The sequence below is a fragment of the Hyaena hyaena genome, unplaced genomic scaffold (genome assembly GCF_003009895.1).
Source record: "Hyaena hyaena isolate Hyena2069 unplaced genomic scaffold, ASM300989v1 scaffold_8, whole genome shotgun sequence".
In the NCBI taxonomy this organism is placed as follows: Eukaryota; Metazoa; Chordata; class Mammalia; order Carnivora; family Hyaenidae; genus Hyaena; species Hyaena hyaena.
Genome location: NW_024080640.1, coordinates 263,889 through 291,554, shown reverse-complemented (window position 1 = coordinate 291,554; position 27,666 = coordinate 263,889). Strand labels below are relative to the sequence as shown.

The 27,666-nt window shown below is 36.4% G+C and overlaps 1 protein-coding gene and 1 pseudogene across 2 annotated transcripts in view; one reads left to right on the top strand and one right to left on the bottom strand.

Moving 5' to 3' along the window:
- The window catches only part of GRM8 (glutamate metabotropic receptor 8), a 747,950-nt gene that overhangs the window by 712,488 nt on the left and 7,796 nt on the right, over nt 1-27,666 (top strand). The window lies entirely within an intron of this gene.
- LOC120239310 lies at nt 6,485-6,948 on the bottom strand (annotated as a pseudogene).

Below are 27,666 nucleotides of genomic sequence, written 5' to 3'. Positions count from 1 at the left end.
AGGGCTGCCCTGCTGTTGCTCCATCATTGGGGTAACCAGCTGTTGCTTATTTAAAGCCTCCATCACTTTGTATGACAGAGTAACTTCATTATGCCCTGCTTTGGAGATGTTAAATGAAATTATCTTCAAAACAAGTGCACTTCATTTAATATTTTTCTCCATCAAGTACTTGAACTGTGACATTTACGTCATAAGCACTAAGTAAGCAAACACTTTATAAATTGAGGCCTTCAGATAGAGTAATTATCAATTATCGTTGAGGCAGAGCTTGCGCTAAAGTACCTGAGATAAAAATTGTGGTGGCTGATCCTCAGGTCTGTATAAAAGGGCTTGGGAAAAAGGAAAATTTGATAAACAGATAATGAGCTGCAGTTATCTACACCGTGACCCAAATTTTGTTTTTTAGATTTGGGATAGGGTCACACCTGTGGTTGTTGTAATCCCTTCGGTGGGTCAGGAAGTCTGTTGAGGATGAAGATGAAGGGTCAGCTAAGGATTAAATTGTATACAGGTTTTGAATGGCTCCTTTGAAAATTCTGTTTAGTTGGAGGACATTTCACTTGGGAATGTGGAAAATAGAATATTCCAAATTGTCTTAGGAGAGCAACTGATACTGATTGATTACATGTGTTCGACGTTGCTGAGAGAGAAGGACTGAGCGATGGTCATTTGGATTTGGCAACATGGAGGTAAACACAAAGTGGAGTTTTCATAGAGCCTGATTGGAATGGGTTCAACAGAGATTGGGAGAAAGGCACTTGGATTCAGCAAATAGAGATAACAATTTCACTGAATTTCACTCTAAAATGGTAAAATAAATATTTTTAATGGTTGGGAATTAGAAAGGGGAAATTATCAGAAGTGCTGTCCTTTAACAGGCAAAAGAGATGGAATCTGGCTCACAAATGGTAAGTTGGCCTTAGATCGTAACAAGAGAAAGACAGAAATAATTATTACAGAAGCCAGTAGATTCCGAATGTGGTTTAGAAGTATGTGGCTGTTCTCTGTCTTTTCTGCTTTCTCAGTGAAATAAGGACTAGCTATCAGATAAAGGTGAGAAGAGTGGGTATTGCAGTTTTGAGGAAGGAGATGTAAATTAGCCATGTTCTTAAGGAGCAGGGCAGTGATTTCACGACAATCTAATAGCATCGAAGGAGGCCCATTTGAAGGGCAGTGAGTTCTATTTAAACAGGCTTAGGATTCAGTTTTCTGGAACGAGCAATGACAGGAGAGAGGAATAAGGGAGTGGAGGATGTTTGCAAAGCAATGTTTTTAATGGCAGTCAGTGCAATGTAAGACAAAAAAGAAAGGACTAGAGAAATGTGAGAGGACTTAAACATTGGTATAGTGTTGGAAAGAATCAGGTTGAAGAATGATTAGCACTGGTACAGAAGGAAGAAGCTGAAAAAGTCAGACGGTGGTCAGAGCTTAGGATGCTGTAAGGATGAGAGTTGGGGAAATGTAAATTATTACTAAGACAAATGGGATGAAGAGCACAATTATTGTGAGTAAGGAATGCAAGAAACTGAGAAGCCACGGAATTGGACCAGTGTAAATTTAGATACTGATATCGACAATGGAGAGAGAGAAATAATTTGTCTGATAAATCCTCAATATTACATAAATGGTACCTTGTCTCCTTTCTTGTTATTCAACATTTTTATTCTGTTTGTAGCAGTTGTCTCTGATTTTAGGCATGTGACATGGGCAGATATTGAAATTTTATGGTCAATACCACATATCCAAAATATCCTACAGCACTTTATGGTCTTTACGGTTTATGAGACAATTTCACATGCATTATCTCATTTTATTTTCATGGTTATCTAGTGAGGCAATTAGAGATGGTATTGTTGTAACAGTTTTATAGATGAGGAAATTGAAGTTTGATGATATTAAATCATTTGCCAAAGTTGGTATGTCTAGAAATGACAGATTTTCCTTGGGAATATATTCCACATTGATATGTTTTAAGAGTGTTCAGTGGAAGAAATTTATTAAGTATCAAAACCAAATATATGTATCTCAAACTTTGATGTTTTTATAAAAGCCTTGCCTTTGCATGTACAGTTTTACACAATGAGAATTTATGATAAGAAAATGTATTATTTTTAAATTCTAAGATGCATTTTAGTTTGGTGATATTTTTTTCTGTCCTTTTCTGTCTTTTTCTGTCCTTTCCTTAAACACTGAATGTTTTTAATTTTTTAGAATTTACAGTATTCTTAAGATGCCTTGGTTATTATAAGGCAATATGGTATTAAGAATGTACATGTTACTTAACAGCTGCTACACTAACTATTCTTATGAATATAGATATAAAAGTAAGTAAAATACTGAAAGCAGCAATTCAACAGAACATTAAAACACTTTCAAATTGAGAAATAGTAAATATACCAGGTTATCTAATTAATTGGCCAAATCATAAAAGCCTTAGGGCACCTGGGTGGCTCAGTCGGTTAAGCATCTGACTTCGGCTCAGGTCATGATTTCCACTTTGGCACCATGGTCATGGTGGGTTCGAGCCCCACATCGGGCTCTGTGCTGACAACTTAGAGCCTGGAGCCTGTTTCGGATTCTGTGTCTCCCTCTCTCTCTCTCTCTCTCTGCCCATACCCTGTGGTGCACTGTGTACCTCTGTCTTTCAAAAATAAATAAACGTTAAAAAACTAAAAAAAAAAAATAAAAGTCTTAAGATCCTATCAGTGGATCATGCCAAACAAACAAAACAAAACAAACAAAAAACAAACCATGAAACTCTCACTACCTGTTATTTTTTAAAAGAAAAATTTCTTTGAGAAAAATAATAATAGAGAAATGTTCCCATTTTATAATGAAGTGTATGTATCTTAAAGATTTAGCATCATTCATAATGATGAGATTCCAGAGGGATTCTTTTTAAAATCATCAACAAAAGAAGGATGTTTATTTACATCAGTTTTACCTAGAATTTGTCCAGAAATTTAGGCTACTGCAATTAGATATTAAACAAAATTAAGAGTCTTAGCTTGACAAGGAAGAGGCAAAAGTATCTTTTTTCCAGCTACCATATCCCTAGGATATCAAAAGACATCAAATAAATGCTTCTTACATTAATAAGAAATTTTAGGGCACAATATAATGACATTACAAATAGCAACAACAACAAAAAAAATCAACATCTTTCTTCTATCCTACCAGGTAGAAATGTAATGGGTAAAAAAAAATACCCTATTTATAATGGAATCAAATCAACTCCAAGAATAATCCTAGCAAGAAAACATAATATAATAAAATATAATTTATAATAAAATATAATATAGAATAATAATTCTAACAAGAAAATTACAGGATTCTGTTCAAAGACTGAAAACAAGATTTGAATAAAGTATGAATTCTGTAAACAGGAAGACAGAAAAAGTGTAAAAATGCCAATTCTTAAGTTAATCAAAATTCATTAAAATCAATATCTTGTAACTTAACAGCATTGTTATCAAATTAAGAATAGGAGCTTAAACTTTCTTGGGGACGTCCGGGTGGCTTAGTTGGCTAAGCACCTAACTGTGGCTCGGATCATGATCTTACGGTATTTTCAGTTCAAACCCAGCATCGAGCTTTGTGCTGACAGCTCAGAGCCTGGAGCCTACTTCAGATTCTGTGTCTCCCTCTCTCTCTACTCTTCCCCTACTTGCACTGTCTCTTTATCAAAAATAAATAAACATTTAAAAAATTTTAAAAAGAAAAAAACCTTATTAATCTGATAGTAAATAGTTTAAAATGCAGCAAAAATCCTGCTTAATGGTGAATTATTGAAAATTTCCTTCCTGAATTTGGGGGGGAAAACAAAGATACCCATTATCCCTATTACTCAGTGTCATGCTCGTATTCTTATCCAGTGTAAGACACCAAGACAGACAAATAAAAGGCATAAGGTTTCAAAAAGAAAAAAAACTTAGGGCACCTGGGTGGCTCAGTCGGTTAAGTGTCCAACTTCGGCTCAGGTCATGATCTCACGGTTCGTGGGTTCGAGCCCTGCATCGGGCTCTTTGCTAACAGCCAGCTCAGAGCCTGGAGCCTGTTTCATATTCTGTATCTCCCTCTCTCTCTGACCCTCCCCTGCTCACGCTGTTTCTCTCTCAGAAATAAACATTAAAAAAAGGAAAAACTTTCATTATTTACTGATGACATGAATTGTGAATATAGATATTCTAAAAGACTCTACAGCTAAGTTGTTAGAATTAATAAGTAAATTTAACAAGGTCACTGGATATAAATCAACATATATAATTAATTGTATTTCTATATAGAAAATGAACACATAAAAATGAAATTTTATAAAGAAATCATTTCTAATAACACAAATATCAAATACCTAGAAATAAATCTGACAAAATAAGCACATGATCTCTATACTAAAACTACTAAATAATATGGAAATATATTAATAAGAGGACCCAAATGAATGGAAGTATATAAAATATTCCTGAATGGCAAGACTTAATTTTGCAAAGATATCAAATATGCAAATTGATCTATATACTAATGCAAACCCAATCAAAATTGCACTAGGTGCATGTGCATGTATGTGTGTGTGTATGAAAATTGATATGGAATTATAAAGGACAAAGGGTATCCAAGGATATTATCATCTATTTATCACCATCTATCCATTTACCTGTCTATCCATCATCTACTTATTCTCTATCTAATCTTAGAAGTTGGTTCTGCTTCTCTGATTGAATCCTGACTGATATGATCTACAAATATTTTTGTCTAAATAAATCCATTCTAGTAGTAATTCTAATGAAATGTTATGTTCAAAGTAAAAATACCTAAGCAAAAGATATCCATAAAGATGTGGAGGAGGTAGAAAATATGTAGTAAGCAGGAAAAAGTAAATAAAAATAAAATAAAATAAACTATGTGGTAAGCATGAGATAAACGAGCGACTAAAAGTTCAGCCTTTGAAATATGGATAAGGAGTGATGAGGAATGTAACTTTAGATAATATGGTCCCAAATTAGAAGCAAAAATCTAAATATATAACACCAGGATATTAATTTTATTTGTTGTCAATAGGATTGAAATTATGCAGCTATTAAAATGTGATTAAGAAACATGGATATTATCTAAGAAGTGCTTTTGAATGTCTGTGGCCAAATACTTAATATTTGCAGTACTCTAATTAGGTAAAATGTATGTTCATTTAAGTATAATATAAAACAATTTATCATATATAATGTAACAACTGAAAGTTTTTGTTAAAAATGAGTTAACTTTCTAAAAGGGAAATTAGCTCCCTATCAAGATCACAATTTCCTTAAATAAAAAGAAAATTTATGGTAAGAAATTGTCAGTCTTTTGACACAACAAAATTCACTAAAAACTGCACATTGTAGAACTGAGTTATCAATGGACTGAATGCATATAATGTATAGTTTTTTTGAAGTAAGATAAAGTTTATAAAGAATTTCTTTTTGACCTTGTGTAAATACATTGATAAATGCAAACTAGTGTTCAAAAGGGTTGCAAAATCAACAATAAATAGTCCATAAGCATATATTTGTCCATAAGCATATAATAGTCCATAAACAAATATTGAAGAGTTATTCAATTATTATGTTCCTAAATTAAAAAAACAGCAACTATGAGTTTTAAGATTTTACTTTCTAATTCATTAAGATAATCCCTATTTCAGAGACAGGAGTAATTCTCTATGAGGGTAATTAGCTTTATTCATTGTCATGTTCGAAGAGTCATGCAAGCCCCAAAACAATAATATTTCTATAAATTTGTCTGGTTAAAAAGGGATATGGCTTACTTAGTTCACCTCATCCACTTCCTCAGTGGCAAGAGGGAGCTACTAAAAGGTGATCTCATTTGTATCCTTTCATTAGTTATTCTCTTTGTTGTTTTTAATAAAACACACACATATACATTCATGCACCTGCAAAATGAAGGGCATATATCCTTTGTTTAGTTTCTCCGTTGTTTAGTTTGTAAAAACAATTTATACACAGTGTGGAACATTTTAAAAACTTAGACCAAAAACCCAGAGAGAAATATTACCCATGATTCCATTGCCCATGAATAGTCAGGGCTAATGTTTTGATTTATTTCTTTCTAACCTTGGTCTTAGAGATAAATGTCTTGGGATGGTAGCATAGATGCAGATCTGTCTCAACATATTATTCTTTAAATTATTGTTTCCCATAGCTGTGCCATTATTTACCTGTTCATTCTATTTTTTAGTCATTGAGTTATGTTATTTAACATTTTTAAAAATAATTATTAGTAATCATCTTTGCAAATAAATCTTTGTTCACATATATGATTTTGTTTATTTTATTTTGTTTTTTCTTATTGATACAGTATTTATTTGTCTTCCCTCTCTCAAACCTTGAGCCAACCACATTCCCAAGCTGCCTGGGGAGGTATGGGAAAAGGAGCATACAGGGCAGATGAGACACTGGAGAAAGGCCTATTAGAAGTGGAGACAGTTCTGTCACATGAGGAAGAGGAAGAGAAAGGCCAACATCAGGCAGAAGAGTCCCATGGCCTCCGGGAGGGCAAAGCCCAGAATGGTGTAGGAGAAGAGCTGCTGCCTGAGAGAGGGGTTTCTGGCATAACCAATGATGAGGCTCCCAAACACAGTCCCGGGTCCAGCCCAAAGCCAGCCACCCCTACCATGGCAGCCCTTGCGCCAGTGCACGTGGCTGCTCTGTTGTGCCCTTGAAATGGTTCGGAAACTGCGGCTGGGAATAGTGAGGTCAGGGGGCGTGGGGCCGCCAAGCTGCAGACAGTGATAGGCTCAGCAGCTGAGAGGGGCTCCTGACCAAGAAGGGGGCAGAGACTAACTTTGCACAGGGGGACATTTTCAGGGGATGAGGGGCTGTGGCCGGACAGCTGCTCCAGGTGCAGAGAAGACAGAGAGGGGTGGGGAGGGAGGAGGCAGGAAAAGCAAAGATGATTTCATTTTAAATAGAATGTATTCCTAATGAGAGATTACTGTCTTGATAACAATAAAGAACAAGTTAATATTTTTCATTTTTCCTGATATTTTAACTATTGATGGTAGCAACTTTTCTTAGCAAGAGATGGGTTAGTTTACCTTATTTGATTATCAATTTTCTTTTATGTTTTTCCCTTGAATCCAATGGTTTTATAGAATTTATGAAACTTTGCTCCTTTTCCTTTTTTAGAGCCATACAATCCACTGATCTGGTCAAAGGGATCCCACCTGTGTCCTCATTAGCCCTATGACCTTGGACAAGTGTCCTAACACTCTGCACCTCATTTCTTCATCTGTGCAGTGTTTATAAACATTGTACCTGCTTCAGAGAGCTGTGAGAATTCATATAAAGCAAGAAGGCATTAGAAGTGCTTAGAAGAGCCTGGCATGTAATAAACACTATTATAAATTTTTATATTATCCTAGGTTTGAGGGAACTCCCTCCCTTCTAGTACTCTCTTTGGTTTTGTTCCAGTTAGTAAGGCGTGCTTTCTGCACCCTGACTAGAGTTTTCTGAGTTCCCAACTGGATCATGATTTCCGCAGGATGACCTGATCTTTACCTCTAATTATCTCTTTGGCTTGGTTGTATTGTTTCAGTCTTACGGCCCCTGATTAACCCTTTGTGAAAGCCAGATGTTCCTAAACTCCTTATATTTGACAGAAAAGCTGAATGCAGAAATACTTGAGGGAATATCGGTACTGAATAATATTAACTTTCAACCATTGTATGTTATTTCAGTATTTTCAGTATGCTTTTTATACAGTATACATAATCAACCCTGTTAGCTTATCAGGTCAGGAATAATTTTTTCTGTTTTACGTGTGAAAAGAGACTCATAGAAGTTAATTTACTGGCTCGGAGTTATATCTGTTAAAAGACAGATATGATTTACACACATTTAACTTTGGCCTTCTGACCTCCTTCATAGGATGACCTTTCAATTGCACCAGATTGAGTCTCCAGAATATATTAGTTAGGCTTTGCTAGTGTATGCTGCTGTAATAAACAACTCAAAAAAAAAAAAAAAAAAAGCAACAGTGGTTTATTTGTCACCCGCATTGCTTGTCAGCGATTTATAGTTGAACTGCTGAAGGACAGCTCCATCTGGAATGTACAATTCTCTTGGCGGAGAGAAGAGCAGGAACCAACCACTCAATGATGCTTTAAGCTTCTTCTGCTCAGGCATGAGGTACATCGTATCTGTTCCTAACTCATTATTTAAAACATATCACATGATGAACTTTGATAAAGATGAGATGGAGAAGGAAATCCTTCCCCAAGGAGTGGTTCAAAAATCATATGACAATAGTCAAAGCTGTGTAATCATTATGGGGAAGAGAGGAGTGAATAACTGAGGGCAATAATACTTAATTGAAGAGGATACAGAGGGAAGTCTTTACAATAGAAACAAAGTATAAATGTAAAAAAAAGAATTAAGTTATAGACTTGGAAAAAGTTTACTGCCTGAGAGAAGATTTCTTGATGATAATTCTGGAGCTTTTCTTTTTTTTTTTTTTTTAAGGTATTCAGTGATTGGCAATAGTTGTTTCCAGTGACAAGGAAGTTGGTTAGAGGCAGTGTCAGATGTGGACTAGCTGAGGGAAAGAGGTCAGAAGAGAGAGCTGTACATCAGGCGCAGGTACTAAGCTGCTGACTCTGGAAATTTAGACGATTAATTTGATGGTCCAACTTCCTTTTGGAAGTGCTGAGTTACATAGGTTTACTTTCCTATAAACTTCCTCAGGTACTGAAACCTATATAAAGTGCCTGAAATGATTCTTCCTTGAAAACTTAATAGAAAACCTAACTTGGTTCTTTCTTTCCCTAACCAAAGAGCGAGGTCACTGAACCTAGGAATAAATTTCATGGCTTGGGATAATATTTGATACACTAGACACTTTGTTAGAACATGGTAATGATGTTCTCAAGGTCGATCGTTACAATCCGCCTGAGGATATTGTAAATTCATTTTTCTGACATAGCCATCGACAGTATTCTTCAGCTGGCTCAGCCATCACACATTAGCCAGAGGGGCTGACTAATCACTTGGTCAGTACAAATCCAGCATCTGTAGAGAAATAGCTCAGAGTGAATGTTCTGAGTACCCATTGTATTTCCCACTCACATAACAGTCTGAAGCTGTTTATGGTTTTCTGGCTGCTCTCTTCCATGTGGTGACTCAGGAACTCCTGTTTATTCAGTCTTACAGTTTTACGGTCCCCCAGTTCCTCATTAACGTAAATGCACAGTCAGCGAAAGGGGCAAAGGCTGCGGAGAAAGTACACATACCTCTTGGTGTCTCGTAGTACATTCTCGAAAAACACTTTCATGGCATTTGTCCTTTATTTTCACATTAAATTGGTTGGAAGCTAGTTGGAAGCCACACTGTTTCTAGTCAGAGTTGCCCCCGCTTGACCAGGAACTTCCCAGAAACAATTCCATAAAATAGGAGGAGGAGCACACAGTTTGATACCTATACCACGCCCATTATCCCAATTAAAAATGTATGTTTTTTTCCAAAAATGTTCTCCTTGTTAAGCTACCATATTTATAACTTTGCACTTAAAGTTTCTTGGTAGGGTAACAAAAGAAAAAAAAAAAAGATACAAGACTCTTTTTTCCATAACATTGAAAGAAAGAGTACTCAGAGCTGTTTCCTCCAAGGCAATTAAAGGTTTCACTCGGGTGTAGTTATTTTGAAGTCTGGAGCATCAGTAGTTTGAACACATTTGGAAATCAGTCTATCAGGTTCACCAATGGGATAATTTGTCCACATAATTCTCTGTGCCTGCTCTTAGGAACACAGTTTTAATAAGAGCATCCAGATGGTCCTCCAACTTAAAAATAGTTTATATTCCAAAATTCTGTTTATAATTGATTTGTGGTCTTTGAGATATTATTTTATATACACAATGGTACATATGACAATTGTCTTTATGCCATCCATAAAAGTTTATTTGATCTATCATCTAATAGGAATTTTGCAATGAAAACTATAGCAAATATTGTTGTTGTGATGTTGGTAATTAACATAAAACCCCACACGTGTAAAGTTGCTTTCTGAATATAAAATATTTAATTTAAAATGTTGACACTAGGGGCGCCTGGGTGGCTTAGTCGGTTAAGCGTCCGACTTTCGCTTAGGTCATGATCTCGCGGTTCTGGGTTCGAGCCCCGCGTTGGGCTCTGTGCTCACTGCCAGCTCAGAGCCTGGAGCCTGTTTCAGAGTCTGTATCTCCCTCTCTCTCTGACCCTTCCCTGCTCACGCTGTCTCTCTCTCTCTCTCTCCTAGAAATAAATAAAAAAATTATTAAAAAAATAAAATGACACTATATTGTAAAAAACAGCTATTATAACTGTGCATACTGTATTTGACATTAGTTGGGTTTACTTTTTTATTATTTAGGAAAATACAAGTTATACTACTTTATTACTTAGGAAAATCCAAGTATTATCACACTTGGAAAAGTCCACATTCTATTACAGTGAAGTATGATCATAATTAACAGCCTTGATTTTGAAACACTTGGAACAAGTCATAACCCATTTTATCGCAAAAGATCCCTGTACACATTTACATTAATTCTGGTACCTTAATAGGCTGTCTGGCAAGCCATTTCCTTACAGAAACATGCATTATGAAAAAAGAGAGATGCCCATCCCTTCTGGGTATTAGCGACTTGTCACACCTGGGCATCAGCACTCACTTCACTGAAGCCTCTGATCACAACTCTATATTTATTCTAAGTGAAAAATGGAATGACTTAAAAAAATACAAGATAATGTAAATAATCTTTTACCAAAAACCAATATATTAAACAAAAAGTATTTTTTACAGCTTTTATTCCAAGAAACTTAAAAGCTTCTGACTCTGATCATGAGTATGAGTGGCTGAGATGGATGAAGTACAACATCACTGCAAATGAGGAGGATAAGGAAAAAAATCTAAGTAATATATCAGACATGTACATGAATGTAAATTTACCCAAAATAACTGCATTGATTGAGAATAGAGTAAGGTTGTGAGCCAGAGTGAGATCCTCCAATGACAGAGGGCAAATGATGCCAGGTATAGAAACAATATGAGAGAGGATACATGGTTGAATGTTATTATAGTTAATAAGACAAGATAGTTGAGGAAAAGGATGACTCTGTAATGATTCAGAAACAGCAAAGGGGAGTAAGGAATATCCTAACCTACTGTCTTCCCCAAGGGATATGGATCAAGGGAATAAAAACAACCATCACTTGAGAGATGAGGGGCAACAGTATTTTTTAGGAGGAGACAAGTTTCAGTTAAAGCCACAGGGTAGAGGCAGGGAGGAGAGGCTGGGCCTGTGGAGGACTTTGTTGTAGAATTGCACTACAGAGCACTCTAAACTTGGTTTACAGTTGAGCGTAGGGTAAAGAGCTGAGTGAGTTTCAAGAAAATTCCAGTATTCTGCTTGATGGTTCAGTAGAATATTTAATGTCAAAGTTCATTTTGGATGCTGAGAATCAAGAGTAATCTGATGACTTTACTCTCAGCAAACAACATAGGCCCCCAGGAGAAGACTCAGATGCCAGTGAGTCAGGCCATTCAGGACCCAAGCAGTGGTCCAGTTGATCTGTGTGGAGTCAAAATGAATCATCTGCATGCAGCATATCAATGAAGCCAATTCTGGTAGTATGCTTTCTGGAAATGGAGAAATTGGAGATGAATTCTGGGTTCAGTATCCCAGGAGAGTTATATGCTTGAGATTGCTGAGTGATTTTGGCTCTAGAATAGACTTTACGAATTTCTTGGTTCTAGCTCATAATTCACAATCTTGTTCTAACTTACATCATTTCCAGGACTACTCATAGGATAATATGAATGCCAAGAAATAGTCCTGGTGGCTGGTTGAAACTACTGTGCAAGGGACCTTAAGTAGTTTCTAGAAACTTCAATTTAAGTATATGCCTCTGCTAAGACTGGCAAGATTTTTCAGCTTCAGTGGGATTGTAGAACAACCAAGCTCTCTTTAACGCCATAGAATTTATGAAATAATCTGTAAGGAAGAGGAATTTTTACCTGTGATAGAAAATGTAAGCCTCTGAAAACATTCTCCACCTTTCACTGGTTGTTATTTGATACCCACAACTTCTTTAGGCTATGGTTGCTGGGTGTGTTGATGTCTCAGACCCATTTGAAATAATTCCCTCTTCCTGAAAGCTGTCATTACTAAAAATAACTGAGCTTCCAAGACGAGGTACTTAGTACCAATTTGTGTGCTCAGTACACAGTGAAGCAGATCACTGGTCTAATATTAGCAGCATGCCTTCACCATGGCTAGACACGAAGACTTGGGGAGGTCACCCTATGTATTGGTAAAGTTTTAATTCTCCTGAATTCTTCTGCCATCGTTGGCATTCAGGCAGATCCATGTGTCTGTGTCAGGCACGATACGAGATAGTAATACAAAGTAGAAAACAATATTAGGTCTGAAGTATTTCCTCCACAGAAATCTGTCTAGGGCTCCTGGGTGGCTCCTTTGTTTAAGCATCTGACTTCTGCTCAGGTCATGATCTCACAGTTTGTGAGTTCGAATCCTGCTTTGGGTAAGCTCAAGCCCCACTGTGGGTGAGTTCATGCCCTACTTCGGGTAAGCACAAGCTCCGCATCAGGTGAGCACGAGTCCCACTTCTGGTGAGCACGAACTCTGCTTTGGGTGAACTCAAGCCCTGGGTGACCCCTACTTCTCTCTCTCTCTCTCTCTCGTGCGCACGCACACACACACACACACACACACACTGTTTTTCTGCCCTTTGCTCACTTGCACCCCCCCCCCCCAAAAAAAAAAGTAAAGAAAAGAAGTCTGGCTACGTTGACATTCATCTGTATCTTTTGGAGGCATCACTTCTAGGAATAAGATTTCCCTGCACTGAAAGACACTCCTCTACGGACTATCTTAGAAATGGTGTGACATGATGAGGTCAGAACAACCAGAAGGTAGGCACTGGGCATGTACCTGACAAGAGTAGGTGAAAATATTGCTGGAGCAGAAGCCATGAGCCCCGACTTATGGAAGATGCCATTCATCAGAGCTTGGAACACAGGGAAGGTTTTGAGTCTTTGAGGCTAAGTCCCATATGGAGTGATAACCCTTTCAGACAGGGCTACATTTATCCCTTCCCCAACTCACCTATCTTAGGGAGCATCTTAGTAAAGCAGCCAATCTTAATCTTCAGGCTCTTCAGAGATAGTCCATGGATAAGGGGTGAGTCATGTCTTATCTCTCTTTTATGATAAAATATTACCAAATATGTCTTGGTTTTGTTGGTTATGTCTCCTGGCTTTAGTTCCTTATCTCATTCATTTCTTCTTTTATTTCAGATCACAGATATTTCCTTCCTTCTACATTTATTGAGTTTAATTTTTTTTTTCACTTTTACTAGTTTCACAGTTAATTTTAAGACTGAAGTATTTCCCAAGATTGTCATTTTAGTCTTTAAATTTTTCTGCAAGCATCGTTTAGGTGGCATCCCCAAGTTTCATATGTTCTGCTCTTATGATTATCCTTTTCTAAATAGCTCAGAATTTTCTTTGTAATGTAAGCTACTTACAGGGCTGATACTTATTTTACAAACAAAATTGTCAGCTAATTATTAATTATAATTCTAATTTGATTGCTTTTTGAGGAGGACAAAGGTAACTTATATGTTTCTTGTATTTATTTGTGTTTTTTGGTAATCTAATGCTTTATCTTTCTCTGGGAAGAATAATGTAATTAAAATGGCAATTTTTTTTACTGAAGTTATTTAAACTATTTTTAACCTAAATTTTTATGTTGTATATTTAAATTTAACTCTGAAAAGGTAAACTAAAGTCTCACATGATAATTATGGATTTGTCGATTTCTCCTTGTATCTCTACACATTGTGATAATGTATTGTTGGATATATAGGTAGGTAGACGGATGGACAGATCTTTGTATAATTTAAGATTTTATCTTAAATTTTATTTTGTTCTCTATTAGTATTACTATTACATCTTTCCTTCTGCTTACATCTTTTTCTGGTACATCTTTTCCATTTAGTATATTTTTGGCCTTTTTAAATAGTTTTCTCCTTATTAAAATAACATTTAAAATCTATTCTCATAAGCTCTGTTTTTTAAATGGGGAAGTAATCTGTATCATGAAAATTACTGATTTATATTTGCCAACTTATTTGATTTTATATTTATTATAGTCTCATGTTTCTGTTCTTTTTGTTTTCTGAAGTTTGGTTAATGATCAAATTTTCTTTCTTTTCCATTTTGATGGTTCAGAAGTATAGATCCTATTTTAATTTTTTCTAAGTCACCTTTAAATTTTAAACATATTTATTTATTTGCTTACTTACTTAATTATGCTAACAACACCTGACCCTAGTTAGTGGTCTGTTTTGTTGACTTTATGCCATGTCTTTCTCCTCCTGGTCTCCTGGTCAGCTTTGTGAGTAGTTCGTTATTTTTATAGTATTTCAAAGAATTTATGACTTGTTTATTGTTCTCTACTTTGCATTTTTGCATCTGTTGGTTTTATTTATTTATTTATTTATTTATTTATTTATTTATTTATTTTGAGAGAGAGAGAGAGGGAGAGAGATAATGGGGGGTGGCAGAGAGAAAAGGAGAGAGAGAATACCAAGCCACTCTGCACTCAGCACAGTGACCAATGCTGGGCACAAACTCATGAACTGAACCTTAAGGAGTTGGATGCTTAACTGACTGAGCCATGCAGGTGTGCCACCATCTGTTTTCTACTTCATTGATTTTTATCCTTCATTATTTTCTTCCTTTTATATTCATTAGATTTACTGTCTCTCTCTCTCTCTCTTTAATTTTGTCAGACAGATGCTTAAAGCAGGATCTCTTTCTTTCTCTCTCTTTCTCTTTCTTTCTCTCTCTCCTTTCTTCCTTCCTTCCTTCCTTCCTTCCTTCCCTCCCTCCCTTTCTTCCTTCCTTCCTTTCTTTCTTTCAATTCAAGTTAGTTAATATATAGTGTAGTATTAGTTTCAGGTGTAGAACCCAGTGATCCATCACTTACATATAATACCCAGTGCTAATCTCAACAAGTGTTCTAAATGCCCATCAGCCATTTAGCCCATCCTCCCACCCACTTCCCCTTCAGCAACCCTCAATTTTTTCTCTACAGTTAATAGTCTCTTATGGATTGCCTCCCTCTCTGTTTTTATCCTATTTTTCCTTCCCTCCCCCTATGTTCATCTGTTGTGTTTCTTAAATTCCACATATTAATGAATATGATATTTGTCTTTCTCTGACTGACTTATTTTGCTTGGCATAATACACTCTAGTTCCATCCACCTCATTGCAAATGGCAAGATTCATTCTTTTTGATTGTCAAGTGGTATTCCATTGTTATATATATCACATCTTCTTTATCCATTCATCAGTCAATGGACATTTGGACCCTTTCCATAATTTGGCTACTATCAATAGTACGGCTATAAATATTAGGGTGCATGTGTCCCTTTGAATCAGCACTCCTCTATCCAGATACCTAGCAGTGCAATGACTGGGTTGTAGGGTAGTTCTTTTGAGGAGTTCTTTTAATCTTTTGAGGAAACTTCATACTGTTTTCCAGAATGGCTGTACCAGTATCCATTCCCACCAACAGTGCAGAAGGGTTCCTTTTTCTCTGTATCCTCACCAACATCTGTTGTTGCCTGAGTTGTTAATTTTAGCCATTCTGACAGATGTGAGGTGGTATCTCATTGTAGTTTTAATTTGTATTTCTCTCATGATGAGTGAGTGATGTTGAACATCTTTTCATGTATCTGTTAGACATCTGGATGTCTCCTTTGGAAAAGTGTCTATTCATGTCTTCTTTTCTAATATATAGTAAGTCTGCTTTAGCTGTATCTTACAACTTTTGATATGTTGCATCTTTATTACTCAGTTCAAAATACTTTCTAATTTTCACTGCAGGTTCTTCTTTGACTTACAAGGGATTTTGAAATGTGTTGTTTAATTTTCAATCATTTGGTGCTTTTCTTGTGTTTTTAGTTACTTATCTCTACCCTAATTCTTCTTTTACCCTAATTCCCTATTGGTCAGATTAACACTCTTTATTGATCCTTTGAAATTTTTTAAGACTACCCAGAATGGTGGTCCTTTGGTAAATTTCCTCTGTGTAATTTAATAATTTAATAGACCATCTTTTGTGAGTCTTTGAAAATTCTTGGCCATTACCTCTCGGTTTTTTTTTTTTTTTTTCTTTTTACCTACTATATCTCTATTCTTTTTTCTGGGACCCCAAATTTATCTTCAAATTTTGTATCTTATTTTATATTTCTCTAATAATGTTTTCTGTATTTTTAAATTGTAATTATAATCTAATTGCTTCAATATGGACATTTTCTACTGAGTTATCTTTCAGTTGACTAGTCATGCTCTGTATGTAACCCATTGTTAAACTTATCTTTCGAATTCAATTATTACATTTTAAAGTCATCATTTTTTTGACTCTTAAGACATAGCTGTATATATTTGTTTTCAAATATACATATTCAAGTTATATATGTTTTTAATATATTTATGTTCAATTTTTGTAAACTTTTGTCTGAGAAGTTCAGTATTTAGATCACCTGTGGCATCATTTCCACCTTCTGATATTTTTTCCCCCTGGTTTTTTGGTCATTTGTTCCTGTATCCTGGCATGCCTGGTTGGTAATCTTTAAACGTATACCTGACTCTCTGCATTAAAAAAAAAATGTAGGGCAGGTGGGCAGCTCAGTCGATTAAGGCTCTGACTTCGGCTCACTGTCATGATCTCCCAGTTCATGGGTTCAAGCCCCACATCGGGCTCTGTGCTGACAGCTGGAGCCTGGAGCCTGTTTCGGATTGTGTATCTCCATCTGCCCCTCCAGTGCTCATGCCCTCACTCTCTCTCTCAAATATAAATAAATATAAAAAATAAAATAAAAATAAAAAATAAAAGTAGATGTTAGAGATGTTTCTTTTTCTTCCAGAGAAGCTTCAACTCTTTACTAGTAAGCAATTAAAATAGAGGCATTTCACCTTGTTATAATCTGGGACCAGGATAATTTGAGGCTACGTTTTGGTCTTTCTATGGGTTTGTCTATTTTTGATATCTCTTTTATCCTGGAGAATATCTCCTCAGATATATTAGCTAAAAGTCCAGGATGCTTATGATTACCCATCCTAATTAGTGGACCTGAATTCCAACTTTTATTTCCCTTGCATCATGATATGGTTGCATAGTCTGCATTGCTTTTTAGCCTCTGAAGCTGAATTATGTTTGATTTTTTTTTTTAGCCTGTTGGTGTTCGGCAGTTTCAAGAAAAAAATCAGTTTAAAATTTCAGGTTCACTTCTCTGTAGTACCCTGGCAGTCTTGGGTGCTCAAGTCTGGCTGCGTTGGTAACCAGTGAATTCCAGTTTTTGTCTCCCCAGCCCCATGAGACTGCTGAAAGGTCTTTCTAGAGATTTCTGCCCTCGAACACTCATACATTGAATCAGCACATTTCTTATGGATAAAAGCAGTGGAGAATGCCTGGCTCACACCAAGGTTTGTGGTTGTTTTTTTTTTTTTTTTTAGTTCCTAGGCCCCTTGAGTCCTGCTGCCTTGGTTGTCTCTGATGCTCCCAAACATTCCTTCTTTCTTCTTTTTTTTTAACTTTATGATTCTTTTATAGTTATTCTTAGTGAGTGGCTTGGTTTGATTATAGCTGCTCCTTCATAATCAGAATCAGTAGTCCTTCATCTACAGAAATTTTAATTTTAATGATAAAAATTTTAACTTTTAAGATATTGATTTGATACTTTTTCTGGATGCATTATTCTTTCAAAAGTTTTCAAGGATAATTGTTTTTACTTCTAAGCTGTTCTTGCATTAACTCTATCAAATCTCTTTCCTTGGGTTTTTATTATTCTGTTTGTGGAGCTTAATGCTTCTCTTTCATAGTATTGGTTCTCTGTCAGTATTTGCTAATTCCTTGCCTGTCTGTTTTTCTGGATATGTGATTCCCACCCTGTGTCTGCTGGCTGTGAGATGGAGTGGTGTCTGTGCGGGAAAAGTGTGTTGGCAAATTTATCTCCTGTTGGAAGGGCCTCCTTGTCCCCTCTAGTGGTCATGGTACAATCAGGTACTTCTCGGGCCAGTGCAAACTCTTTAGAAAGATTAATTCATTCAGCTCTTTGGGTTCATATTTCCAGATTGATGACTCTGTTAAGCTCACAATCTAATCCTAAGAAAGAGCTTCTCTAGGATTGACAGTGAAGTTTCTTATGAGGAAAGTAGCTGACCGATAACAGCAGTCCTTAGAAAAAGAATAGAAAAAGACCTCTAAATTTTCAGTTAAGTATTAATGGAGTTTCTTAATTTTTAAGAAATTTGGCCTAACTCTATTATAAAAAGGATCATTTCCTGATTTGGTGAAGATTCAAACCATATTATTCCTGCTCTTTCACATCTCTGTGTACTGATCGGAGCCATTGCATATAGTAAAGATATGGGCTTTCAGTTGAAGCCTCAGCTTTATCTTCATGAGTTGTGTGATTTTAATAATGGTATTTAAGTTCTCCAAAATAGACCCACTCTTGAATTAATAAAATTATTGTGAGGGCATAATGTGCATAAAATATTTGGCATAATGCTGATACCTTATTCTCAATAACTGACAGATATTGTGGTTATAATAATTGTGTAGTGGCTAAATTCACCTCTAATCAAATCTGAAATCTTTGAGATGTTATTAGTATGTTTAAGCACAAACTAATTATAATGACAGAACTTTTAGAACTCTCCATGTGATATTAATTCTCCACTTGTGTTAAAGTGCTAGGATTGCCATCATGAAGTACGGTAGACTCGGTGGCTTAATATAAATTTATTTTCTCATAGTTCTGGAGACTAGAAGTCACAGATCAAGGTGTTGATAGCAATGGTTTCGTCTGAGCCTCTCACGGCCTTTCAGGTGGTACCTTCTTCCTGCGTCCTCAGTTGGTCTTTCCTCTGTGCACACACATCCCTGGTGTGACTTGTGTGTCCTTATCTCCTCTTCTTATAAGGACACCAGTCAAATTGAATTAGGGACCACCCTAAAGACCTCATTTTAACTTAATTACCTCTTTAAAGACTCTATCTCCAAATACAATCGCTTAAAGTCAGGAATCTGACAAATGAAGTTTGGGAAGGACACAATTCAGCCATAACACCATTCCTCTTCGTTCTTAGTTACTATATGAAGTAATATCACCAGGAAAAAAATATAGTATTTCTATAACATCTTATGTCTTTACAAAAGTTCCTGCACTGAGGTACTGATCTAATTTTTTTGGCTTTACAAAAGGTTATATGGGAAGGATCTAGCTGAACAAAGATTTAGCACCTTTTACAAAATTATACTTGAAACTTTTTCCATAGTGTTACCAAACTTCCTTCAGTAATGCAACCTAAATAATAAATTCCTCCTATAATTTACATTCCAGCAAAGGATTTATATATATATATATATGATTATAGTTCATAGATAAATTTTGTTTTTGCAATAATTGTTTCCTCTCCCTTCTTTCTAAAGAGTTTTAAACTTTTATTTGATAATATTATATTTATTATATTTTGTATCTGTTCAAATAGATACTGTGCAAATCATTATAATTAATGGTATCTCCATTACTGTTATTCTCAGTTCTGATCATGCTGTTGCAAAATGATAAAAGGCAGCATGAAAGCAGGGGTCCATGGAGGGAAGTATGGAGAAAAATACGTGTAAAAGAGAAGCCAATAAACACACAGCAAGGAGATGCCGCATATTCATTTGCATATATCACTGTAGAAAATGCAACATCATTGAGAAATTATTTTTATTATGTTTCTATGAATACTATGTAGAATAATTGAAAATTAAAGACTACATTTTATTTAATAACACTGTACAACATCTTTATAAAATGTCTATCAGACTTTAATAAAAAATAAATTACTGTATTTACTAACCCAATATTAAATATCATGTATATTTAATTATAAACACTCATTATAAATCCAATATCTGTTCTTCCTCTTTAGAGGATTGTGAGTTTCCTTCCACTTGTCCTTTTCTACCCTTGACAGAGCTAATCTCTTACTTATTGGTTGACACTTTATTATTGTGTGCATCTCGTTCCCACCATTCCCAATAAGTCCAAGGTTAAGGATTCAGACCTCATGTGTGAACCAGCTCAGTTCTGCAACCATAGGCTTCACCCTTTGATTTGACTCTTCATTTTAACATGTCTCAGGACCAAAAGGGGATGTGATGAGAGGCTGCAAATGGATCAGAGCAAACCTATGTTCCTCTCCTCTAATGAAAGCACAGCGTAGTGTCTCTGACCTGTGGGTAGGTCGGCAACACAGATTTCTACCTGACAGAAGCACAACACTCAGGATGGTGCTTTTTCCCAGAATGAAACTAGACTGAGTCTTTGAATGTGCTGTCCCTAGAGTTTCTCACAAACATAAAGCATATTTCCATGTGAATAGGTATTTTGTTCCTATATCTTGTGTGAGTGCCCATGTGTGTTCTTTATTTAAAAGGTTAAACATTGCGAGGCTGATTTTGAGAGAGCAGTACTGTTAAGTCTTATTGTGTGAGGAATGGAGGAAGATGAATGGAGGACAGGGTCAAGGTTAAGTTATGACAAGAGTAGGTATGGCTTATTGATTACCGTATGTCAGGTGCTGTGCCAATGTTTTATGTCCATTGTCCTAAAATCCTTTGAGTTAGGTCTATGGAAGCTTATAAATACTGGGAGTGAATTACCCTCAGTTATAATATTCTTACATGGGAGAGGGATCCAGGACTGAGTCCAGAGTTCTTATATTCCCAAATATAGACCATTGACTTTTAATTTATATTGTCTGTTGTTGAGAACAATTGTCATACTTACAGTTTAAAAGAACAACATCACGTATATATCTACCCAAGAGCTGCTATCCCAGCCTAGATGTTGGAACTAGGAATTTTCCATTTTCTAGCTTTCAAATCTGATTTATTGATTCCTTCTCAAAACTACATGGGTTGTTTCCTTTAACTGCCAAAATCATGAGTTAACAATATAGCAAATGTATTCCATGCAGGCAGTGTTCTTGGTGTTGAGTTTAAAGCAGTGAACAAAATGGGTAAAAATCCTTGTACTCAGGGAAGTTTTGTTCTAATTAAGGGAAATAGGCAATACATAAATTAGTAAAATATATAGACTCTTATGCTAGAAAATGTTAGGTGCTGAAAAGCAAAATGAAGCTGGCGATTTCTGGTGGAGGGTGGGAGTTACAGTATTTAAGTGTTTAGGAAAGTTCTCACTGGAAAGAACAGTTCAGGAAAGACCTAAAGGAAATGAAGAATGAAGTCTTCAAATATAAAAACCCTGAAGCAGAAGCATGGTTGTTATGTTCCAGGATCAGCCAGGAGGCTAGTATGGCAGTAAGAGAATGCACGAGAGAAAAAGTAAAGCCAGGTCAGTTCAGAGGACCTTGTAGGCCATTGTAAACACACCATCAATGAGAAGTCACCGTGAAGTTTTGAGAGTAGGATGACTTAACCAGACTTGTGAATAATAGGATTATTCTGTCTACTGTGTTAAGTAAGATCAACCCATGGATCAGATGGAAGAGAGCAAGGGAAGAAGAGAAGTCAATAGGACAGCTCTAGTGATAATCCAAGTAAGAGATGGTGTTGGCTAGGGCCAATGGAGTTTCAGTGGGAGTAGCAGAAAATGACCTCAAATTTTGAAAACGGAATCAACAGGATTCTTCATAGGTAGCACAAAAGTGCAAGAGAGGAGTCAGGAACAATTTCCAGGGTTTTGTCCCTTGGAAAATTCATGATGGAATTAAGACAAGGAATATAAGCCAAAGAGCAGGTTTAGAAATGAAGATGGTTTTGGATGCTTGTTAGTTTTATGTATACATCAGACCTCCAAGGGAAAGACCCAGAAGGTGATTAGATTTCCTGAGAAAAGCCTGGAATTCATCAGCATGTCAATGGTTTGTTAAGGCACAACTACCTATATGACTTGTAGGGCCTGGTGAAATATGAAAATGCAGGTCTACTTGTTCAAAAATTATTAAGAATTTCAAAACAGTGACAGCAGAGAATGAAGTCAAGAGTGAAGGGACTTCTGAGTGAAGGCACTTGTCAACAGGTAGTACACTCAGGGATCCAGTCCTGGTTTAAGGCCATAATTATGACAAATTATGACAAATGTGATAATCAATAGAGCAATGTGGAGAGAGAGAGAGAGATACCTAAGGACTGAGGTCTGTGGTATCAATTTAAAAATGATACAGAGATGAGAAGGTCCCTCAGAATTAGCTGGATAGAAGAAACCAGCAAGGTATTTGAACTAAAGAGAATAGAAACAATGGTAAAATGTCTAATAGGGACTAGTGATCTTTTACCAGCATCCAAGTTCAGCCAGAAGAGTTGGATTATTTTCTCTGGTGCTTGCCAGAGAAGTTTTATTAGTGTTTGTTGCATGGGTTGGTTGATTTAGGGCTTTTACCATCACAAGGCAAATCCACAGTTTCTTTGTAAACTTGCCTATTTAAAATTGTTTTCTAAATGTTTTAAGTTTATTTATTATTTGAGAGAGAGTGAGAGAGAGCAAGCATGAGTTGGGGAGCAGTTGGGAGAGGAAGAGAGATAGAATCCCAAGCAGGCTCCGTGCTGTTCGTGCAGAGCCCCACATGGGGCTCAATCCCACAAAACTGTGAGATCATGACCTGAGCCAAGATCAAGAGGACGCTTAACCAACTGAACCACCCATACATATATTATTTATTTTGAGAAAGAGAGTGTGGCGGGGGGGAGGGAGGGACAGAAAGACAAAGAGAAAGAGAATTCCAAGCAGGCTCCATCCATGCTGTTAGCACAGAGCAAGATGCAGGGCTCGAACTCATGAACCATGAGATTATGACCTAATAAGCCGAAATCAAGAGGTGGACACTTAAACGACTATGTGAAAAGCAGCCAAGTAGAATCCGGATGAGTGTAGTCAAAAGTGAAATTAACCCATCCTAAGGCAGAAATATTCAAAATAAATAATGAATTTGTTTCTTATCACATGGCACAAACTTGCCTTGGGTTTTAGGTCACCTTAGCTAATAAGAAATTCAAAACTTACCAGGTTGGATATCTGAGTCTATAGAGTTCTGTGTGCAGGTAGAAGACTGACCTTTCTCCTGAAGTAACATAATCTCCTCCCTCCTCAATTCTTCCTGGAGTTGCTAATAATTCCAGGCTATGATCTACATTCAGTAGACCCTACATGTGCACAAATGACCCCTTTAGAGAATGAAGAGTGACTATAATAGGTCCCAGAAAAGATGTCATATTACTGTGCTCCATTGTGCCAGTTCTCCCTGGCTTATCCAGAAATCATATAAATCTGCTTCAGTGCATCTGACTCAGGTTCAAAATGTCCGTGGGGTGTGGAGGCAGAGGAAATGACAGACTATCAGTGGATGTGACAGAAAGACACTCCCCTTCCTCCAGGAATTATTTTGGAGTGACAGGGGGTCAGAAGGTGGGGCACAGAAAAAAGTGGGAAAAAAAGAAGCCTACATTAACATATCCAATACCATTGTCAGCATCTCTCAATGGATTTATGTTGGTTATAGAAAGTTAATATTGTTCCCTTCTGCTTTCTGGCGAGCTGTAACTTTGATACAGGGAGCCAGTGTGTTATTCTAAGACTGTAGCACAGACAGTGAATATGGCCTTGGCATCAGCAAATAGAATTGACTTTTCGGAAAAATTTTATTCTGTCTGCTTTGAAGTAAGATTACAAAAGCCTTTTCCTTGTCATTATATAGTTAGAGCATAGCTGTCTGCTATTCACTAAAGCACTGTCTGCTTTGGATAACGGACTCACAGGCCCCTCTCTTATCCTGTATACTTGGAAGGATGCTTTGTTAATGCCCTTTTAGATTCAAAGTTGTAGGGTAACTGATCTTTGTTCAACTACTGCTATTTTGCACTTTTGAAACATTTTATGAAGATTATGTCATTCTACCCTGTACCACTTCTATGAAAAAAGAATCATTTCACCCCAACTTCACAGGTAAGAAATTAAAGGTCAGAGAGGAAAATAAGATCACACAGCTGTCTAATTGTCAGGGAAGCTATATTAGAGTTTGGATTTTCACCTGGTAGGCTGACTTGCAGCTTTTACCACTCACAAGGCAACTCCAGAATTTTCTGTAAACATCTTTATCTTAAAAACAAGGACAAAAACTAAGTGGTGGTCTTCTTTTCTTTCATGGCACAGATAATTAGAATTTTCTATAGCTATACAAAAACCTCAGTTCTTCGGAATCAAATGCTCATTTTCAGTATTTTAATCTAATTTCTCCATTGTTTCTTAAATATGGGAGATATTTGGAATCCAATAACTCGTGATGCTGAAGATTAGTTTCCCTAGAATGAGAGCAGGGATTTCCTTGTGTGTTTTGCTGTTGTTGCTTTGGGTTATGTGTATTAGACTTTTTTATTTCATCAAATACTTAGAGGTGAAGTTCAAAAACTTAGTTTACTCACAGTGCAATGCCCTGTAACAAATGGTAGGCCACTGTAAGATTTTGGATTTTAGGGTACAGCTTCGTATAGATGTTTTTTCTGTATTAAATTCACATTAAGGGCACCTGGGTGGCTCAGTCAGTTAAGTGCCCAACTTTGGTTCAGGTCATGATCTCACAGTTCCTGGGTTTGAGCCCCGCGTTGGGCTCTGTGCTGACAACTAGCTCAGAGCCTGGAGACTGCTTCGGATTCTGTGTCTCCCTCTCTCTCCGACCTTTCCCTGCTCACTCTGTCTTCTCTCTCTCTCTCAGAAATAAAAAATATATATACATTAAAAAAATTAAATTCACGTTAAAATTTTTCAGAAGCTGTTTTAAGAGAGGACATAAGTAAGATCAGCATTTTGGTGTAAAGTATAGTGTCTAATAAAGAGCTTGGACACTAAAAATTTTGGCTTGCTAAAAGGATAGACCTTCAATAATATACTTAATATGGAACCTAACATCCAGAATCTTCTTCATGCCTAATATTTAGCAAGATTGAATTTACTGTATATTACAGAAATGATTCTGAATAAAGGAAGAAAATTACCATTTATATGTATGGTAGCAGAGAAAAATTACAACTCTTTCAAAATAGAAAGGTATTTATATATTATTTAGACTAGTAGTATACATTTTAGCAAGATCAACATATTAAGACATATAGAAAGAATCCAGCTTATCAGTTTCAGTATTCCCATCGTTTCATGTCTGTTTGACCTCTAGGGTTTTCTTGTTAGTTTCTTGTTTGTTTTTTAAGCTAAACTGAGTTGGCAGGGTCCAACTGGGACACAACTGATGGTTACCTATTTAAATGGCTTTGGGATATTTATGTCTGTGGTTTGCATTTGGCGTTGTTTCCCCATTTTTATGTCCTTTCTCTATAGCCTATTTTCTGCATAGGCTTTCTGCCACAATGCTAACTGGAGAATAAATAGAAATTTAGAGCAGATTCACCAACACTTTGAAGTTTAAGAGCACTGATAATAATAAGTTGCTTAAGACTAGGTGGCAAAGCTTAGGGGGATTTATGAGGTTTGAAGGCACATATCCACATTTTATCAAGACCTTCTTAATTGTTGTAGATCCTTGGTTGTCTCAAATTTAACATGGGATTTCACTTATGGGCAGGAGAGGTGACGAAGTATAGTAATTTCTCACTTGTTGAAGAATGTATTTGAATCATGTCTCTATTGAGGCTGATGTGCATGAGCCCAACCTAGAATCTGGATTCATCCCCACCACTTTGAGTTTCTTACTTAAAAGGTCTTCAACACTGTGTGGTAGCCATGGCTAATATCCATTTGATGGAGTGGAAAATTTGGAAGGCATAATTTGCATGATATGTGTAAATCAGATCCTGTGTAAACCTGATCTTCTTAATCACATTATATACCTAAGAATAATGAGAAGTTTTTCAGGAACTTTTGTGCGTAGAATCTTATATAATTTCTTAGAGGTTTGTAAGAAAAAAAAAATGTAGGTTACAGGCTCTAAGGAAGTTTATACACTAGTTATACATTTCATATAATTTACTACAAAGTTCACATAAATCACAGTTTTAATTACATAGTTATGCATTAGTAAGTGCTCCACTGTATTCATTTTTCAATGCACTAATGCTTAGAAGTAAAATAAGAAAACATTATAGGGGCACCTGCGTGGCTCAGTCGGTTAACATCTGACTTCAGCTCAGGTCATGATCTCACAGTCCGTGGGTTCCCGGCTCAGAGTCTGTAGTCTGTTTCAGATTCTGTGTTACCCTTTCTCGGCCCCTTCCCTGCTTGCACTCTGTCTCTATCTCTCAAAAATAAATAAACATTAAATTTTTTTTAAAAAAGAAAACATTATAACATTATAATTAAGGTCTGTCATGGAGGAAGTCACCTTTGAAACAAACCCATTTATATCCCCTTGCTGAAGGGTATTCCCACACTCACAATGAGGTTTTATGCAAAGGACAACCTTAGTGGTAGATGGATTGAACAGTAAACTCAGTAAGCTGCATGGTGTGATTTCACAGACAGGGATAGTCTCTTAGTGCTAGTGTCTGAAGTTCCCCTCATAGGTTGGACAGTTCTTTACCTCACAGCTTTGTCATCTGTTAAGAGAAGAACTGATTCAGCCCTTACATTTTTTGATCCTTTATTTCAAAGGACACAATTAGTTTGGCTCCTGGGGATTGCCTGATATAATGACAACTTTACATTTTCAGAGGTATTATTAGAGTGAACATATATTAACGAGGATCATAGATATGAAAAAGGGGGCCTCTAAGCGCTTCTTTGTGGCTTCAGTATTCCAAGTTATTTGGGGGAAATTCTATTTTGAGCTCAGGACATGAAAATGGGAAGTAGATCAAAGATTTTTATTTTTAAGATGTGATATATACCTACAGTGGATTATTATTCATTCTTAAAAAAGAAGGAAATCCTGCCATTTGCATCAACATGGATGAATCTAGAGGACATAATGCTATACAAAATTAGCCACAGAAAGACAAATACTAATGGTCCACTTATATATAGAATCTTAGTCAGATGCATCAAAGCAGAGGGAACAGTGGTTACCAGGCAGAGAGGAAGGAGGAAAGGGAGAGATATTGGTAAAAACACACAGTTTCAGTGATGCAAGATGAGCAAGTTCTGGGGATCTAATATGCAGCATGGCAACTATAGTTTACACTACTGTGGTATGCACTTGAAATTCGCAAGATGGTAGACCCTAAGAATTCTCACCACAAAAACTTAGAAAGAATGAAAAAAACAAATAGTGACTTGATGAGGTGATGGATATGTTAATTACTTGACTACGAAGATCATTTCACAGTATGTACATTTATCAAAACATCAAGTTGTACACCCTAACTACAGTTTTTGTTTTTCGGTTATAACTCAGGAATACTGAGGAACATAAAAAAATATACTATCATGCCTGTTTTCATACTGTAATGAAAAAAACCAGGGGCGCCTGGGTGGCTTAGTCAGTTAAGCGTCCGACTTTCGCTTAGGTCATGATCTCGCGGTTCGTGGGTTCGAGCCCCGCGTCGGGCTCTGTGCTGACTGCCAGCTCAGAGCCTGGAGCC